Here is a 13,798-nt window from a genome sequence, read left to right as displayed (position 1 = left end):
GAGGAGGAGGAAGAAGAAGAAGAAGAAGAAGAAGAAGAAGAAGAAGAAGAAGAAGAAGAAGAAGAAGAAGAAGAAGAAGAAGGAGATTAATACCATACTGTCTCTCAAGTAAATGTTTGTTTTTAAAAAAAGAATAGTAAATGAAAACAAGAAACAAGAAAAAAAATGTCACCAGACTGTCCTGCTACAATGTTGCATATGGTTAGATTTCTAAATTCCTGTGTAAAAATGTGTAACTGTTTATTTCTATTTCTAAATTTTTTATTTTTTTCTTCATATTCTATAGGGACTTAAAGTTTAACATATCAATACTTGATGGAAAATACCTGTTCCATGTTATGCCTAAGATGTTTGATATTCAGACAGATAGTGAGGTTAAGCTCAACTGCCTATGTTGTAGGGTAATAATAATAAGCTTCTCTTCTGGAGGTTTAATAACCTAAGTTTGCAGACCAAAAATTAGAGAAAAAGAAGTGCTGTAAGGACAGTCAACATTTTGATCCTAGTTTTTCAAGGTCATTGAGGACTCAGGACATAGGACAACCTGTACTGTAACATCATGCAACTCAGTTGTGTCCCAAATTTTCTGATCAAGGAGATTATGGGGCCACAGAGGACAGTGATCGATGGTGTACAATGTGCCTAAGGAGAGTCACATGGAGAGAAAACATTCTCTCAGGCTTCACAGAGAGAAAATTGGTCAAGCAATGGCCATGACTCATCCACATGGCTGACACTCACAAAAGATCTACAAACTGCAGTACAGGGTTTCAGGATAAATTCTGAGGTGATTTGACTGACCTTATCAGATACAAAAGTTACATTTCTTGTTATATAGGTCTTGCTTTATCTTGGTCTTAGTCATCCAACAGAAAAGTATAAAAACAAAGTATTAAAAGTAAAGACATATTAATACGCTGAGCTGTAAAAGGCTCAAGTCAACAACTTCTGATATCGCCAGTCTTACAGAAAACCCACTACTATTATAGACTACTGGACTATATTGAATTATTTTGCTGAATTCACACACCTACAATACTTAAATGACAATGGAATACCCTTCTCTGACAAAACTAAACAAAGAACGGGGATACAAATGAATGACACTTTGTATCTGTATATTCAAAATAGTCTGGACAGATATACAGCTGTATTCTCTTAATTTAATGAATAGAGAGATTTGTTCTAGAAGTGTTTGTGGACAGGATATCATGTCTTCATCTTGTACAATGCATAACCATCAAGACAACAATATGCAATGTATTAATTATTGAAACTGTGCTAGTAATCAGTTTTGAAACTGTCTGCTATTTGTTTCTCAATAAAATTATTTTTAAAAATAAAAAATAAAAACATCAGGCCCCCAAAGTTCAAAAACACAATCCAAAAATGGGCCTCTGAGATGAATACATATTTCACAAAAATGATGAAATACAAATGGCAAATAAATATATGGAAAAATGTTTGACATTATTGGTTATTCATGCAATGCAAATTAAAACAACACTCAGATTCCATCACACCTCCCCCCAAAAGGCTAACATCCTTGAAGAGAAAGAAACAGTAGATATGCCCTATACCAAGAAAATGTGAGGTTACAACAGGAAGATCACACCTGCAACCAAGGACAGGAGCCTGAGGAAAAAGCGAACCTAATAACACCTTGACCTTGGACTTTTAGTCTCCAGAGCCATGATGAGCGAAGAGTTTCTGTTTAAGCCACTCTATCTGTGGAATTTTGCTATGATAGCCTTACTAGGCCAATTTGAATTATTAAAGGATTTTCTTTATTAATTTTATAGCACTCTTAAGGATATACAGGAGCTAGCATTAAGTACAGGATATAGGGCCCTGTTTTTATCACATTATCTTCAGGACCTGACACAAAATAAATGCTTAATAAAGCTTGTTAAGAGAATAAAATAATGAATAAAAACAAATTAATCCTATTGCAACACTTCTTGGGTGGGTGTTACAGCTTCTGTCTAGTTGTCCCCCCAAAGTTTCATGCAGTGATGGGGCAGCTTCTGGAGTTTGTGACTGATTATTGTGGGTGTGGATGCTGCATCTATCCTGGGGCAGGTAATCTGCATTACAAGGTAAGGAGGGTCAAGAGGCTAGCTAGCTGCCTGAGCTGCTGCCACCCATTCTGGCTCTGCTCTTTGCTGCTACCATGAAAGGTTGCTCTCTTCCATGTGCCGCTCTGCCTTAGAGCCAGCTGAGTATGGACTGAAACCTCCACTAACTGTGAGCTAAGTAAACCTTTCCTTCATTCATTTTGAGAATTGGGTATTTGTCGCAGCAATGAGAGAAGAGTAACTGAGACAGTTGGATTTTACTGTGAAAAAAAGAAAACAAAGTAATGTAAAAATTCCTCTGCTGTTCATGTCTTACAATATACATATGGTTAAGTGAAGAGTTGTTCTCTTATATTCAGTTAGACCTATGCTTGGACTTGTCACTCCTAATTTTGAGCATTTGATGCCTTCTTTTATTTATTTATTATTTAATTTTTATGTATTTGGTATAGGGTCTCGCTATGCAGCTCAGACTCACAGTGATCCTCCTGTCTTAGACTCCCCAGCAAGGGGATTACAGTTGTGCACCACCATGCCGGGTCATGGTGGCTGGCTTGGCTTAGCCAAGGGCTGGGCCCACATGGCATGTGATACCAGGGATCGAATCTGGGTCCTTGCACTTGCCAAGGTAGATGTTTAGACTGTTGAGCTATCTCCACAGACCCTCTCTAAATCAATATCAGTGGTGCCCCAATACCTTGGACCTCTGTGTCATGGATTCACCCCAGCCTCTCATAGAAATGTCCCTATCCAATAACTATTTGCTCAAGTAAGACAAAGACTTAGCCAACCACTCCTCAATGACAAGCTAGTGAGAACTTGCTATCTGAGTTCCTAAGAAAAATGAACTTTTAAACATTGTTTCAAAACTGGATAAAATAATACCATATAGATCAGCCCATATCTAATCCCCAGAAAGGATAATAAATCATCTCCATGTACCATCTTACTACAAAGAAATTGAGTCCCAGAGAAGATTGATTTACCCATGCATAATCTTCAGGACATGGCCAAAGTGGTCCAAGAACATTCTGGCAGCACCTGAGTGCTTGTGAGAAATGACAGCACCCAGGCCTGTCCATGTTTTTGAGCTGGATTCTGCACTTCTGAGTTGGAGGCGTGCTTCTGCAGCAGGGGAAGTATCCAGCTTTGGATCCAGATTGTGTGATTTCTAATTCAAGTTCTATTACCCTATGTCTCATCATGGAGCTCCTAAAAACAATGTACACCTTTACCCTCCTTCCTTGATTAGTCTACCACAATGCACAATGTTAATGGTGGGCCATCCGTTGGGTAGGTAGATCAGAGGGGACCTTAGAGTTAAATGTACTTTCTGTAGAATTGGACCTAGTTAGTGTTACCCCTGAAGAGAAGCAGTCATACAGTGAGAGACTCATTTATCTATATTTAATAGGCAAAGAAAATGATGCTCACATAAGTGAAATAATAATTTAGTTGTTATGTTGCTCCTTTTCAGACCATACTGGGCAGAAAGACATAGCCCCAAAGACTGTATCATAAAGCCATCTGGAGAAAGCTCTCCAGTTAAAACTTCTTGGAAGCACTCTATAATTCTGGGGTAGCTGTTATTTTTTACTTCTATAGGATAATCTGAGAATCATTACTCTAAAGACCTCTCATATTCTTTGTAGCATTCTTCCTCAATCATCTCTCCAGCCTGTAACAATGGGCATTCTTTCTTCTCTTGTCTGATACAACCTGCCAGCTCCTTGAATGTATATGTTCATTTCATGTCAAATATTCTGCTGAAACCCCAAGACCCTTGAAATAGAAGAGGGATGGATTTATGATGACAATCAGTGGAAGAACCCACATGCTTCCTCTCTTTTGTTCAATGCTGGGAGGAAGACATGAATGACAGCCCATTCCCTTGGGATCACTTGTTGGTTAGAATGCCCACACCTTAGCTGCTTTAGTCATGGTAAGATGAAAAAGAAACAGAGCAGCTACAGAGAAGACCTCCAGATTCCAAGTAAAACCGTGGATATGATGAATGAATACTGTGACTGATATTCCATATGGAAAGAAGGCGTGAACTCTTCATGTGGCAGCTGGAGGGGACAGGGGCGTGCAGAATGTGTTAACTCTCTACCACAAACCATCCTCAGTATGATCGACTGCTTTCTGGAAGCTCCACTGACCTTGTGTATGTGCATTTTCTAGGCACTCTTCATCTTTAGAAAAATATCCCTTTGCTATTTACTTGCCAGTAACAAGAAGTGGAGAAATATGTTTGTTCTGGCAAAAATATTGTCTCAGGATACTCCTAGGATCTTTACTTAAGATAGTGGTGTTCTCATGCATTTGCCAAGTACTCTATAGAGTCCTGTGAGCTACCTTGCAAGTCATGAACACTCAGAATCCATACTATTGTTATTCAAAATTTATTCTACTTCTAAACAATCCTACCAAGATGAACTTAACTCTAAAGCAAACTGATATAATTTTGGTGGTTAACTATTGCTTCTTTGCTTAATCTGATGAATATACTATGTAGCATGTAATAATAATAATAATCTGATACTGTTATTCACTAGACAGTACATGCTAGAACCCCATTTGCCCAGACAATAGATTAATAAAATTAAATCAGATTCATTAAGTGTGTTTAATGAGATTTCATGCAATTCATCTCAGTGGTTTGGTCCAAGGTAGAGATTTCTACTAGGGTTGAAATGCTATTTATAGATGTATACTGTTTTTACTCAAATTGATGATATTTGAGTACATGGATTTAACACTTCATAGGAATTTCAATAAAAAAGGAGAATGTGCTTGGCAGAAGAATAATTGTACTTTCTTTTGGCTCAGACTATTCTCATATGGGAGAGGAGTGTTGACAATCATATGAGTCTGGAATTATGGTGAGCTGTGAGTGCAACATACTGTGGTTGAGAGCTTGGGACTAAGGCCACCTCTATTTGAATACCTTCACAGTATATGACTTAAATGAGTTGCCTCACTGGGCCTCAGTTTCCCTGTGTATAAAACAGCAAGATTTAATACCTCCTTAATAAGGATTAACAGGTAGAGTAGGGTTGTTCCCGGAAGCTTCATAAGAGGATGGCTACAACCTGCCACATGGCTAGGAATCAGCTCAGGTTTCAAAAAGTAACTGAGTGCGTGTTTCACATGATTTGCTATGAATCCTGCCTGCTCCCAAGAATCTTACTTGTCTTACTACCTGATGGGCAGAATAGTCCAAAATAACTTGGGCAAGAATGTTAATTGGTGTGGTATCAACTAATAATGGTTTAAAATTGACAGCTATTAGTAATAAGTATCCTTTAAATTAAGATACCCAAGTTTGTGTTCCTTACACTATCAACATGCAAAACAAAATTAGGCACATGGACATTGAGAAGCTGCCATCTTTTGGCCTATGCACTGACCTAAAGAGAATGACAAGTAAATTAATCTGTTCAGATAGAAATAAGGAGAAAAATGCAACAATCGAGGGCAAGGCAAACAGCGTCATTCAAGAAGCCACTAACACGCACATACAAAGGAACTAGGAAATGTATTGTGAATTTCAAGACTGCATCGTTAAACTTGAAAATGAGTTGGTGCTACAGTAACATTATCTAATTTTAGGTGCACAATATGAAAGGAAAGTTGTGTCCAAATAACATCTCCAGACACTGGAAGCTCCACAGCATATAGTGCTACTCAGATCTGGAGACATTTAGATATCTCCTAGTCAGGGACCTGGTAGTGAGTATCAGAACTCTGAAGGCCTAAATAAGGGTGCCACGACGCTCAAGATGCTCCAGAAACCCCTGGTCAGATACAAGAAGTCTCAGGATCTTGGAGATGACTAAAAATCAAACTTGACCCCCCCCCCACTCCTTCCTATCACACTTCAGTCCAGGAGTCAAAAGGAAGTCCAGGCTGACTGTGTGTTCTGAATAGAAAAACCCTAAACTTGTGTGCCTGTGGAAAGTGAAGGAGACTCTAAGCTCTAAGCAACTTTGGAAAACTTCCACCTCACCCTGAAACCGTCTTTACCTTTCACAGGATAAATCTCATTATTCTGTGTCCCTGTTAAGTCAGTCACCACAAAAAGCCAGGACTCCCATGCCACTTCCCCCCTCATCAATTCTAATCTCCTAAAGGCAACATTTCCTATTAACCTCCAGTTCAACAGCCCAACCACACAAGATTCTATACCTACACTTTCTTTTAGCTCCTCCCTAATATTCATCATCACAAACACACACATTTAAATGCATTTAAACTCATATCCATTTGCTTATCTCTCTTCCTCACTAGAATATAAGTTTCATTTATAATTTAGTTGTGAAATGCCCCCCCAAGTCTCATGTATTCAGAGGTGGGGCTTTCAGAAGTACAGTAGGTCATGGGGGTGCTATGCTCACCAGTGGATCCATCTGTAGTGAGTTCATGGCTGTTAGGTGAGACATCCTTGGAGGAGCTGGGTCACAGGGAATAGGACCTAGAAAGAGTTATTCTTATTCCTGGATCCTTCCTGTCTGCTTCCTGACTGCCAAACATTGACGATCTTTCCTTACCAGGTTTATCTATGTAATTCTGCCCTGGAGCCAGCTAAATATGAACTGAACCCTCTCAAGCCCTAAGCCAAAATAAACCTTTCTTCTATGTTGTGGGTATCAAATATTTTGCCCCAGAGATAAGAAAGCTGACCAAATAAATCAGGATATGTATTTACCTGTGGATTTTCAAGTAAAACTAATGTATTCTTTTATAGTAACACAAATTTAGAAGTTATGCTCCACTGTTTTGACTGAAATACTTAACACAGATCCAACAGTGAAACATCATCATCATGTATTTGATAAAGGCTTACTAAAGGAACAGGTACCTAGGTATGGAACTTTCATGCACAAAAAAAGTTAAGTGTGGTCTTTCACGTCAAAATAAAAAGCTGAGCTGGGTCATAGTTTACCTGCATTTCAGCTGTCATAAGATTTATTTTTCTATAAAGTCCTTTTTCCATTGTTGGCTCTACTTTTTTATTTGACTGAAAGCCTTATATATTATTTTTGATAGCCAGAAGTGGAATCAGTAGATGACTGTATATTTGTATTTAATTTGTTAGAGTTTTTATTTCATTTTTAATTTAAATTTTATTTTTATAGGTATATGTTTGCAGTACATAACAGCTACATTCATTGTGGGGAGTTAGTATGTGTACAAAATATATCTTAATTATTTTTACTTCCCTTTCTTCTCCCCTCCCCTTTCACTTCTTGCATCTCTTGGTCATTTTCTAGATCTAAGTGAGGTAGAAGTTTAAAGTTTATCAAATGTACTTACATTCAGCAACAAGAGCCAAAGCTCAGTTTGGTCTAGTCTTAATGTTTATAAACAAAGCTCACAGGCAAGTGTAAAAGATAACTACAGAATAGAAAACTATAACAAAAGAGATTCTAGAATTATATCCTTTTTCCTCCTCTTTACTGTTGACATTACCTTTGTTCACATAGCTGAGTGTGTCTCTCTGCGTGTATATTTGCTATGATGTATATCTACATGTGCTCCCAAATAGCATGTGCTCATCTTTGGGAGTTTTGAGGGGTGTGTGGATCGAGGGGCATAATACTAACCAGTGGAATAATCAGTGAATGCATAGATAAATGTAATGTGTGGAGGTGAAGCCTGGCCCGAGGAGCTGGGCCACTCAGGGCATGGCCTGGAAGGGTGTGCCGTCTTCCCTCTTCCCTCATCACTGCTTCGTACTGCCCTTCCATGACTATCTCTCCTCTACTGTGCCACTCCGCATCTGAGCTGGCCAACTATGGATCAAAACCTCTACAAACTGTGATCCAAAAGAAACCTTTCCTCCTTTCTACTGTGAGTGGCAGGAATTGCATCCTACTTAGAAGGTAACCAAGATGGTGTTTATGGGTCCAAAACTATAAAAACACATGTATACAACTTGATGATACCATCTTTCAGCCATTTCGTTTTGCCAACAACAAAACTTTACTACCTTTGTGATGTTCACATTTACTTTAAATACAAGAATGAAGTGTCCTTCTTTCCAAATGTATCCTTTTGTGCTTGGTCACAATACCAAAGCAAAGGAAAGAATTTAATCACAGATATGATGGTACAACTAAGTGAATTAAGGAATAAGCGAAGGTCTTCATTTCCAATTTTGCTCTTCTCTGGGATATCTGATGGTGAATAAATTCACAGAATTTGAAATTCATACACACAGACTACATATATGTGTTTATCTCAGAGGGAGTATTGCCTACAATCCCACCACTATTACTGAGTATGCATAATTAGCATACTCTGGGCCACACTGGGGGCTTCCTTTATTATTTAGAAAAAATTCTCCAGCTTGAATAAATTTTGTACTGAATTTCCCATGTTGAGGGCAACACGATCTTTTTGTAGAATCTGTAGCAGGAAACAAAACTCTCCAACAGTTTCATTATGGTTGCTTATCAGCTTTACTCTGTCCAGGTGCCACAGAGTATTCCTGTTAGTATCATTTGCATCAAGCTTAAAGCTAATGAAAACCCAAATACAATTAGGAAGAGGAGATGGGGAGAGAAAGCCTCCAAGGCAGGGTGCGTTCTCTTACTGTGCTGGAGGGAAGAAGACGGTGATGCAGCTTTGATAGCAGCAGCGAGGAAACGAAGCACTGATTGCAAAGCCAGGTTTGAGCTAATGTTAATATGAGGGAAATCAACATTATCCTGATTACTACACGTGAGGAACAGATGCCAAGCCCCTCTTCCTGTGCTGATCCAACAAAAGGCATTGTGCCTCCTTTACAAAATCGAGTTACAATCAAAAAGCTTTCTGAGCCAGTATCAAAACCGCAGGAACACCCGAAGTCTGGGCATAGACATCAAGTATTTCTTTGAAGGGAGGGGATTCTCTAGGAGCTGGAAACAGTTTGGCGCAGTTGTCAGTGTCATGTCATTATGCCGAAACAGCTAATGCCTGGCTGCTTCGTCCTGCTCTACGACCACAGCCAGCTCCCATACAGCACTCATAAACACATTCATTGTTCAGCACTCCTCCTTCCCTGCTTTGGAAGCCCCTCCTTTGTGCTCCCATACGGCTTCTATCTAAATCGCTTTAGTGGGGAGACCCTGAGCAACTAAGTGCTGGGAGCTTGTCTCCTTAGCCTTCGCCTTCCTGCAATGTGCCTGGCCACTAGCAACAAGCCTCGTCTTCTGCTTCCTTCCCCACCCTTCTTATCTGCTATCTACCTTCTAATATGTTAGTATTGTTTCAAAGAAGATCATCCAAAATAATGAAAGAAAAAATACTTTTCTATTACAATAAATGTATCTACAGGTCCACAGATCTACTCAGGGAAGTCACTCTCTAGTCTTATAACAAAAAGGAAATATCAGCGCAGCCCTTTAAATGGCTTACCATGGAACTCTGAATGCTGTTATTGGGTATCTGTGGAGGACCAGTGTGGTATAGTAACCAGAAGAAGAAAAAACAATATAATGTATAAATGTCCTGTGAAATAGCTGAATTTTCATATATATAAAATATATATGTATGTTTGTACACAGTCTATTTGTGATACACATGCAAACTTACATATCAAAGGAAACAGTTTGCCTATTAACTCTGATCAGATGAAAGAAAATTGAAAACGTCTCTCCCCAGTCTGCGCCTGTATAGTGACCATGGTTAGCGTATACCTCCAATGTGTGCAGCAAACCTCAGCTCAATTGAGATGACCTTCAAATCACAGCCCCCAACAATCACCAAATCCTTCTCCCCATCGCCTTCTCCCCTAAATCACAGATGACCTCCTTAAACCTCATAAGTGTGTCCCATCTAGGTGCAATCAAATAGAACATGGACAAAGTAGAAATCTGCACTACAAAGTTGGTCCTGTGTTCACAGATGGAGCTGCCACTGCGGAAGGTGCCGCAGGGAAACCTCGCAGGACCTCCTTCGGGCACATCCCGGGCCAGCTGTGTGGGCCCCGACTATGCCCCTGCTCTGCAACCCCTCGTTCCTTTAGGAAAGCTGTTCTGATTCTTCACAGCTCCTCCTTTTCCAATCAAGGGTCTGACACTGGCCATGGACCACGTTTATTTTTCTGCCTTTTGGCATGGAGAGCTTGTCTGTTGGAGGATAAAAGTGGAATTCTCGGCTGTCTGCAGGGCTTTCCCCAGGGAACAGAGCATGAAACCCAAACTTATATAAAATCATATCCTGTTTGCAAACATCATATTCCCTTTGCTTCTCACTAATCTCGTCCTGTAAACCCCAGCACAGCTTGAGAGCCCATTCCTCATCTAAACAAATGCCATAAGCCCTTTTATACTTTTACAACCATGTCAAAAAATAATATTGCCTGCCAATAGTGATGTGATTGGAGTTGCCTCCTCCGAGCCATAAAAGAAGTGCAGAGTCTGTTATCAATTTCTCTAAGTGTATCAGGGGAATTATGGGTCGATTCAGTTCCAAGTTATAAATGACAACTCAAAAGCCGCAGAAGCGTTTGAAGCTGGGAGCTGATGACGACATTATCATAAAAGCCTGCTCGTCCCTGCTTTTGTGGGTTTTTTTGTGGCCTATCAAGTGAAGAGGGGAAAATATGGCTGAGAAATGACTTCAAGATTTCTTCACACAGCAGCAGGTCAGATGGCCAAGAAGTGATCACTATTTTTAGTGATGTACCCTGAGGAGGGGGAATTAATGTGGTTCTGCACTGGCTTTTGTTTCCAGAGTTCCTTTATTACCCACTTCACTAGACAACGAATGAGTCCTGGGTTTGGTAAGATGGTCTTTTCAACTAGTTTATTTTCTTATGCAACTGCACCAGAATTGAAAATGAGTCACACCATAGTAACTAAATAAAATGATATACAAATACAGAGGAATTTGTAAATCTTGAGATTGTTCAAAATGTCATTCTGGCGAGCATATTTTAAAGCACCTCATACTACTCTCCTTTTGAGCAATTTGATCAACAGTCCAGCTGCTCAAGCAGTTTTAGTGGGAAATTTAATAACTAAATGTTTTCTGATTTCATAAAATCCATGGTATCATCCTCAAAAGCCAACTAATCTATTGGCCTTCAGCAGCCATCTAGAATATATATTCTAAGTAACGAGAATTTACTTGAACAGTTAAAAATTATTGAGTATTTTGAAATTGAACCCATTGGGTCTGTCTCAAATAATCAGATAGCACAAGAGTTTCTTAAGGAAAGAGCAATTTTAGTAGTTTCCAAGATTGCCAGGGTACCCCTACAATATGAAATGGGACAATGCCAAGTTACTACTTGGTATTTTTTTTTTGCATAGCAAATGTCTGGGATTGACTTCAAGGTAAAAGTTAGACTGGTTCAAATTCACAGACAGAGTCTGTCGTAGGACTTGCATCAAAACCAAATATCTCAAGGAACAAGACGACTCCTTGGATGGCTAAGAACATGATTTGTTCCACAGAAGCACACAAAATGATTGACCCAATCTAGCTTGCTAGAGCACTAGCAAGTGTGATCTTGTATGTATGTATGTATGCATGCACACATGTGGATGCATGCACGCACACACACACACACACACACACACACACACACACCTCTAGACTCACCTAGATAAGTACCTCCTGAAGATGTATGGGCCAATTTAATAAGTATAGCACCTCTCTCCAGCTTTCTCCAACACTCCAACCAACCTAATTCAGGCCACATCCTACTACCTCTGTTTCCCTGTGCTAGAGGTACCCACCACCACTACTGCCACCATCCAAGGCAGGGCAGACTCCTAAGGACTTACTCTATAACACAAGCCCAAACTGTGTTCATATTGTAGGCACACACCAAAGACACCAGGCATTGTTCATTCTTTGGGTACTTTTTTTTTTGATGGTCCTAGGGGTTGAAACTAGAGCCTTCACACTTAACTATATGCTCAGACTTTAAGATTTTTTTTAAATTTTGAGACAGGGTTTCTCTAAATTGCTCAAGCTGGACTCAAACTTTGACTGCTCCTGTCTCAGCATCCCAGAGTGCTGGGATTTGCTACTGTAATTCTGTCTGAAACATAAGAAGACTCCTTGGTCTGAAGTGAGACCACTGGAATACAGAAAACTTGTTCAAGGGGTAGTGAGTTACAGGTACATCCCAGGTCAGATCTGAGAGATGCGTTCTAGCGAGCTGTTCTCAGTTCAGCGCTGGGTCATGAATTAAATGTGCTTGTAATGGGTGGGGTCAGATGCCCACCACTCTCCAGATAGTTTCAGTTTCTTCCCCTTCACTGTTTCCATGCAGTAGACATTAGCTTTTTATTCTCTGCCCCATTTGTACATAAGCAACCATTCTCTTAAAATAGCCACTTGAGATGCTAAAAGTAAGCCCAAAAGCCAATCAAACCCACTTTAAAAGGCAGCTTATCTTCTGCTCTTGTAAGAAGCTTTGTAAGCTCCCTGCTCATAAGGCTGGGGATGAGCTGCTAAAAGGAGCAAGGATTAATGTGGGGGACAACTGTCCTGTGTCAAGGGTCCAACGCAAAAGTCACTGCGGGCTGCCACAAAGGGGCCATCCCACCTCAGCCACACCGCAGCCCATTAGGCAGGAGGGCTGGGCTGTCTCAGCCTGTTAAAGATGAAAGTTATGAAGAACCTTGGAAAGGATTTTGAAATGTCTTCACATTAAGTGCACTAACCTCACACTTTGAGCATTTCTCTCTTTACTGTGTGACTTCAAGAAAATAACTTCACTTCCCCCAACATTCAGTTTCTCAGCTGAAAGATGATATTAATCACAATGCTTTTTGATGGGTTATCTGTTTCACAAGACTGTTGTATGGGTTGCATGCTGATAAACTCTATAAACTCCAGTGGCTATTTGCTATACTTGCCATTCTTCATCTCAGAAGGGGCAGGATCACAGTGGATGGAAAAGACAGCTATCCCTGAGTAAGTTTGGTATCCTTAAAATATATGACAAATAGAAAATATGTGGGATTTCCCTGGACAAATACAATGATAGCAAAGATTTGTCTAAAACATGATGTATTCATAACCAGGTTCTTTCTCTGCCTTTAGGATCCAAGATAAATCTAATTTAAATTTTTAGGCCTTGGAAACCTGCCCTAGAATTATATCGTCTTTACATGACTTAGTACTTAGTTCTACAGAATGGTTTGTTATTGGTAAGGGTTAATTCTAAATAGGTTGCAGGTTATAGGGTTTGTTCTAATCACTTACAAAAATGTAGGCAGTTTTCTTTATATGTTACTGGATTTGAACAAATTTGTCCTTGAAATGCAGTATAAATATCCTGGGTCAAAAGGCTTTGTTAAGTATTGAAGAGAAAAATGGCCTCAAGGGGTGCACAAACAAATGTCCCATACTGAAAAGCATCTTTTGAAGTTTATGCTATTTTCATGAGGGATAGAATTTTTGTGCATAGTTGAAGCTTACTGAAAGTAGAATTTTCTTGCAAACACTATGTTAAAATGTCTTACATTAATTTTTCTACCGCTATACAAAAGCCCAGCCGTAGTAGCTTCATGAGTGCACTATCTGGTCGCGGGGGAAGCCACAGCTTGAAGGGCCTCGCTCTGAGCTTGGTTCTATGTTCTCACCATACAGAGATTCCAAATAATTTTTGAACAATAACTTTTGGCAATTACCTCTGCAAACATACAGTCAGTTGTTGTATAACCTTAGACAGTCTTAAGCATAACTAAATAGAGAGGTCAAAGGAG

The 13,798-nt window shown here is 39.6% G+C and overlaps 1 protein-coding gene across 16 annotated transcripts in view; it reads right to left on the bottom strand.

The window, feature by feature from the left end:
* The window catches only part of Hdac9 (histone deacetylase 9), a 604,989-nt gene that overhangs the window by 243,092 nt on the left and 348,099 nt on the right, over positions 1–13,798 (bottom strand). The window lies entirely within an intron of this gene.

Source organism: Octodon degus, unplaced genomic scaffold (assembly GCF_000260255.1).
Source record: "Octodon degus isolate 3935 unplaced genomic scaffold, OctDeg1.0 scaffold00015, whole genome shotgun sequence".
Classification (NCBI taxonomy): Eukaryota; Metazoa; Chordata; class Mammalia; order Rodentia; family Octodontidae; genus Octodon; species Octodon degus.
The sequence above is the reverse complement of the archived record's forward strand: the minus strand, read 5'-3'. Positions and strand labels throughout refer to the sequence as shown.